We start from the raw sequence: 6,681 nt of genomic DNA, 5'->3' as shown, positions 1-6,681 counted from the left end.
TCAGGGCTAGGGTCAGGGCTAGGGTCAGGACTGGGGTCAGGGCTAGGGTCAGGGCTAGGGTCAGGGCTAGGGTCAGGGCTAGGGTCAGGGCTGGGGTCAGGGCTAGGGTCAGGGCTAGGGTCAGGGCTAGGGTCAGGGCTAAGGTCAGGGCTAGGGTCAGGGCTGGGGTCAGGGCTAGGGTCAGGGCTAAGGTCAGGGCTAGGGTCAGGGCTAGGGTCAGGGCTAGGGTCAGGGCTAGGGTCAGGGCTAGGGTCAGGGCTGGGGTCAGGGTCAGGGCTAAGGTCAGGGCTAGGGTCACCAGCAAAACAGAAATCTGAAGACGAGTAGAGTGAGTACTTTTGACAGATTTTATACAAAAAGGTTTTACAACAGAACAAGAAACACAGATGAAATACTATTACCAATACAGTACTGTAAATAAAACCATAACAACAGCACAAGAAACACAGATGAAATTCTATTACCAATACAGTACTGTAAATCAAACCATAACAACAGCACAAGAAACACAGATGAAATACTATTACCAATACGGTACTGTAAATACAACTGGTTTGGAGTGTCTACACAAATCCCATTTGATCCTCCTGTAAGGTCATTGGTCATTTAGGCTGGAGCTTGACTTTCCTGTCCCATTCAGGAGCTTCTTTATTAGTCTGGAAGAGAGAGAGAGAGAACATGAGATAGTCCAGGGAAACGTTACCTTATTTGTAATGCAGGTGGTGATGCACTGACTTTTCTATCACTCCAAAATAACAATTGGATACGGCGGTTGCTAGTTGCTACCATAATAAATTGGTAGACTGGGTCCTCCGAGACGAATTTCTCCACCTACTCGTAGTAACACGTTAGAGCTGAAAACGCCAACACCCGTAACAAGGGGACGACGTGCACTACCAAGCTGTCAGAGAGCTTGGTCTACTGGAGGTATTAGTGAGGATATGGACGTCAACAATCACAAATAGCACACTATTCCCTATTGGGCCCTGGTCTAAAGTAGTGCACTATATAGGGAATAGGGTGTCATAGGGTTCTGGTCTAAAGTAGTGCACTATATATGGAATAGGGTGTCATAGGGCTCTGGTCTAAAGTAGTGTACTATATAGGGAATAGGGTGTCATAGGGCTCTGGTCTAAAGTAGTGCACTATATAGGGAATAGGGTGTCATAGGGCTCTGGTCTAAAGTAGTGCACTATATAGGGAATAGGGTGTCATAGGGCTCTGGTCTAAAGTAGTGCACTATATAGGGAATAGGGTGTCATAGGGCTCTGGTCTAAAGTAGTGTACTATATAGGGAATAGGGTGTCATAGGGCTCTGGTCTAAAGTAGTGCACTATATAGGGAATAGGGTGTTATAGGGCTCTGGTCTAAAGTAGTGCACTATATAGGGAATAGGGTGTCATAGGGCTCTGGTCTAAAGTAGTGCACTATATAGGGAATAGGGTGTCATAGGGCTCTGGTCTAAAGTAGTGCACTATATAGGGAATAGGGTGTCATAGGGCTCTGGTCTAAAGTAGTGCACTATATAGGGAATAGGGTGTCATAGGGCTCTGGTCTAAAGTAGTGCACTATATAGGGAATAGGGTGTCATAGGGCTCTGGTCTAAAGTAGTGCACTATATAGGGAATAGGGTGTCATAGGGCTCTGGTCTAAAGTAGTGCACTATATAGGGAATAGGGTGTCATAGGGCTCTGGTCTAAAGTAGTGCACTATATAGGGTATAGGGTGTCATAGGGCTCTGGTCTAAAGTAGTGTACTATATAGGGAATAGGGTGTCATAGGGCTCTGGTCTAAAGTAGTGCACTATATAGGGAATAGGGTGTCATAGGGCTCTGGTCTAAAGTAGTGTACTATATAGGGAATAGGGTGTCATAGGGCTCTGGTCTAAAGTAGTGCACTATATAGGGAATAGGGTGTCATAGGGCTCTGGTCTAAAGTAGTGTACTATATAGGGAATAGGGTGTCATAGGGCTCTGGTCTAAAGTAGTGTACTATATAGGGAATAGGGTGTTATAGGGCTCTGATCTAAAGTAGTGCACTATATAGGGAATAGGGTGTCATAGGGCTCTGGTCTAAAGTAGTGCACTATATAGGGAATAGGGTGTCATAGGGCTCTGGTCTAAAGTAGTGTACTATATAGGGAATAGGGTGTTATAGGGCTCTGATCTAAAGTAGTGCACTATATAGGGAATAGGGTGTCATAGGGCTCTGGTCTAAAGTAGTGCACTATATAGGGAATAGGGTGTCATAGGGCTCTGGTCTAAAGTAGTGTACTATATAGGGAATAGGGTGTCATAGGGCTCTGGTCTAAAGTAGTGCACTATATAGGGAATAGGGTGTTATAGGGCTCTGATCTAAAGTAGTGCACTATATAGGGAATAGGGTGTCATAGGGCTCTGATCTAAAGTAGTGCACTATATAGGGAATAGGGTGTCATAGGGCTCTGGTCTAAAGTAGTGCACTATATAGGGAATAGGGTGTCATAGGGCTCTGGTCTAAAGTAGTGCACTATATAGGGAATAGGGTGTCATAGGGCTCTGGTCTAAAGTAGTGCACTATATAGGGAATAGGGTGTCATAGGGCTCTGGTCTAAAGTAGTGCACTATATAGGGAATAGGGTGTCATAGGGCTCTGGTCTAAAGTAGTGCACTATATAGGGAATAGGGTGTCATAGGGCTCTGATCTAAAGTAGTGCACTATATAGGGAATAGGGTGTCATAGGGCTCTGATCTAAAGTAGTGCACTATATAGGGAATAGGGTGTCATAGGGCTCTGGTCTAAAGTAGTGCACTATATAGGGAATAGGGTGCCATAGGGCTCTGGTCTAAAGTAGTGCACTATATAGGGAATAGGGTGTCATAGGGCTCTGGTCTAAAGTAGTGCACTATATAGGGAATAGGGTGTCATAGGGCTCTGGTCTAAAGTAGTGCACTATATAGGGAATAGGGTGTCATAGGGCTCTGGTCTAAAGTAGTGCACTATATAGGGAATAGGGTGTCATAGGGCTCTGGTCTAAAGTAGTGTACTATATAGGGAATAGGGTGTCATAGGGCTCTGGTCTAAAGTAGTGCACTATATAGGGAATAGGGTGTCATAGGGCTCTGGTCTAAAGTAGTGCACTATATAGGGAATAGGGTGTCATAGGGCTCTGGTCTAAAGTAGTGCACTATATAGGGAATAGGGTGTCATAGGGCTCCGGTCTAAAGTAGTGCACTATATAGGGAATAGGGTGTCATAGGGCTCTGGTCTAAAGTAGTGTACTATATAGGGAATAGGGTGTCATAGGGCTCTGGTCTAAAGTAGTGCACTATATAGGGAATAGGGTGTCATAGGGCTCTGGTCTAAAGTAGTGCACTATATAGGGAATAGGGTGTCATAGGGCTCTGGTCTAAAGTAGTGCACTATATAGGGAATAGGGTGTCATAGGGCTCTGGTCTAAAGTAGTGCACTATATAGGGAATAGGGTGTCATAGGGCTCCGGTCTAAAGTAGTGCACTATATAGGGAATAGGGTGTCATAGGGCTCTGGTCTAAAGTAGTGTACTATATAGGGAATAGGGTGCCATTTGGGATGCACCCTGAGTGTTGGTTTGAGTTTGTTTCATGTTGGTGTAGTTTTTTGTGTGTTGCTATAGTAACCTGTGTGAGAGTGTGTGTGTGTGTGTGTGTTTGTGGAGGGTTAACACTCACGAACACGGTGGGTTTGGGTCTGTGTGTGTGAGGGTTCTGCTCATCCTCCTCTGTGGTTCTGCTGAGGCGTTTGGGTCTGCTGAAGGCCACCGCCGTCCCAGCCCCGTCAGGATCCAGGAGGGGCTGAGACTCAGTCACTCTGGACCTCATACTGAGCAGAACCTGCTTCATCACAGACAACTCCTGGAGAGGACAGAGGACAGAGGACAGGGTTAGGCTACACGACTTCATGTGTTGCTTAGAACAATGAAGTCCACTTCCACTGAAGGGAGCCTACAGGACAGGAGACCAGATTACAATAGAAGGGAGCCTACAGGACAGGAGACCAGATTACAATAGAAGGGAGCCTACAGGACAGGAGACCAGATTACAATAGAAGGGAGCCTACAGGACAGGAGACCAGATTACAATAGAAGGGAGCCTACAGGACAGGAGACCAGATTACAATAGAAGGGAGCCTACAGGACAGGAGACCAGATTACAATAGAAGGGAGCCTACAGGACAGGAGACCAGATTACAATAGAAGGGAGCCTACAGGACAGGAGACCAGATTACAATAGAAGGGAGCCTACAGGACAGGAGACCAGATTACAATAGAAGGGAGCCTACAGGACAGGAGACCAGATTACAATAGAAGGGAGCCTACAGGACAGAAGACCAGATTACAATAGAAGGGAGCCTACAGGACAGGAGACCAGATTACAATAGAAGGGAGCCTACAGGACAGGAGACCAGATTACAATAGAAGAGAGCCTACAGGACAGGAGACCAGATTACAATAGAAGGGAGCCTACAGGACAGGAGACCAGATTACAATAGAAGGGAGCCTACAGGACAGGAGACCAGATTACAATAGAAGGGAGCCTACAGGACAGGAGACCAGATTACAATAGAAGGGAGCCTACAGGACAGGAGACCAGATTACAATAGAAGAGAGCCTACAGGACAGGAGACCAGATTACAATAGAAGGGAGCCTACAGGACAGGAGACCAGATTACAATAGAAGGGAGCCTACAGGACAGGAGACCAGATTACAATAGAAGGGAGCCTACAGGACAGGAGACCAGATTACAATAGAAGGGAGCCTACAGGACAGGAGACCAGATTACAATAGAAGGGAGCCTACAGGACAGGAGACCAGATTACAATAGAAGGGAGCCTACAGGAGACCAGATTACAATAGAAGGGAGCCTACAGGACAGGAGACCAGATTACAATAGAAGGGAGCCTACAGGACAGGAGACCAGATTACAATAGAAGGGAGCCTACAGGACAGGAGACCAGATTACAATAGAAGGGAGCCTACAGGACAGGAGACCAGATTACAATAGAAGGGAGCCTACAGGACAGGAGACCAGATTACAATAGAAGGGAGCCTACAGGACAGGAGACCAGATTACAATAGAAGGGAGCCTACAGGACAGGAGACCAGATTACAATAGAAGGGAGCCTACAGGACAGGAGACCAGATTACAATAGAAGGGAGCCTACAGGACAGGAGACCAGATTACAATAGAAGGGAGCCTACAGGACAGGAGACCAGATTACAATAGAAGGGAGCCTACAGGACAGGAGACCAGATTACAATAGAAGGGAGCCTACAGGACAGGAGACCAGATTACAATAGAAGGGAGTGGCTAGTTCAAATCAAATCGTATTTGTTACATGCGCCGAATACAACAGGTGACCTTACCGTGAAATGCTTACAAGCCCTTAACCAACAATGCAGTTCAAGAAATAGAGTTAAGAAAATATTTACTAAATAAACTAAAGTAAAAAAATCAAATAAAAAGTAACAATAAAATTGCATAACAATAACGAGGCTATATCCAGCGGGTACCAGTACCGAGTCAATGTGCGGGGGTACAGGTTAGTCAAGGTAATTTGTACATGTAGCTAGTTGGTTACAGAGCAGTGTGGTGGCTAGTAGCTAGTTGGTTACAGAGCAGTGTGGTGGCTAGTAGCTAGTTGGTTACAGAGCAGTGTGGTGGCTAGTAGCTAGTTGGTTACAGAGCAGTGTGGTAGCTAGTAGCTAGTTGGTAACAGAGCAGTGTGGTGGCTAGTAGCTAGTTGGTTACAGAGCAGTGTGGTGGCTAGTAGCTAGTTGGTTACAGAGCAGTGTGGTGGCTAGTAGCTAGTTGGTTACAGAGCAGTGTGGTGGCTAGTAGCTAGTTGGTTACAGAGCAGTGTGGTGGCTAGTAGCTAGTTGGTTACAGAGCAGTGTGGTAGCTAGTAGCTAGTTGGTTACAGAGCAGTGTGGTAGCTAGTTGGTTACAGAGCAGTGTGGTAGCTAGTAGCTAGCTGGTTACAGAGCAGTGTGGTGGCTAGTAGCTAGTTGGTTACAGAGCAGTGTGGTGGCTAGTAGCTAGTTGGTTACAGAGCAGTGTGGTGGCTAGTAGCTAGTTGGTTACAGAGCAGTGTGGTGGCTAGTAGCTAGTTGGTTACAGAGCAGTGTGGTAGCTAGTTGGTTACAGAGCAGTGTGGTGGCTAGTAGCTAGCTGGTTACAGAGCAGTGTGGTGGCTAGTAGCTAGTTGGTTACAGAGCAGTGTGGTGGCTAGTAGCTAGTTGGTTACAGAGCAGTGTGGTGGCTAGTAGCTAGCTGGTTACAGAGCAGTGTGGTAGCTAGTAGCTAGTTGGTTACAGAGCAGTGTGGTAGCTAGTTGGTTACAGAGCAGTGTGGTGGCTAGTTGGTTACAGAGCAGTGTGGTAGCTAGTAGCTAGTTGGTTACAGAGCAGTGTGGTAGCTAGTAGCTAGTTGGTTACAGAGCAGTGTGGTGGCTAGTAGCTAGTTGGTTACAGAGCAGTGTGGTGGCTAGTAGCTAGTTGGTTACAGAGCAGTGTGGTGGCTAGTAGCTAGTTGGTTACAGAGCAGTGTTGTGGCTAGCTGGTTACAGAGCAGTGTGGTGGCTAGTAGCTAGTTGGTTACAGAGCAGTGTGGTGGCTAGTAGCTAGTTGGTTACAGAGCAGTGTGGTGGCTAGTTGGTTACAG

General features: G+C 46.5%; 1 long non-coding RNA gene across 1 annotated transcript; it reads right to left on the bottom strand.

The window, feature by feature from the left end:
• Positions 1–333: 333 nt before the first annotated feature.
• Positions 334–3,842, bottom strand: LOC311123775. Its single transcript, XR_014612637.1, has 2 exons — positions 3,690–3,842; positions 334–656 (listed from the first exon to the last, which is right to left on the bottom strand). It is a non-coding gene; the product is annotated as an uncharacterized lncRNA (long non-coding RNA).
• Positions 3,843–6,681: the final 2,839 nt, after the last annotated feature.

This window comes from Coregonus lavaretus (assembly GCF_964263955.1).
Source record: "Coregonus lavaretus genome assembly, contig: HAP1_SCAFFOLD_8089, whole genome shotgun sequence".
NCBI lineage: Eukaryota > Metazoa > Chordata > Actinopteri > Salmoniformes > Salmonidae > Coregonus > Coregonus lavaretus.
Note: the sequence above shows the minus strand (reverse complement) of the source record. Positions and strands in the feature narration are given on the sequence as shown.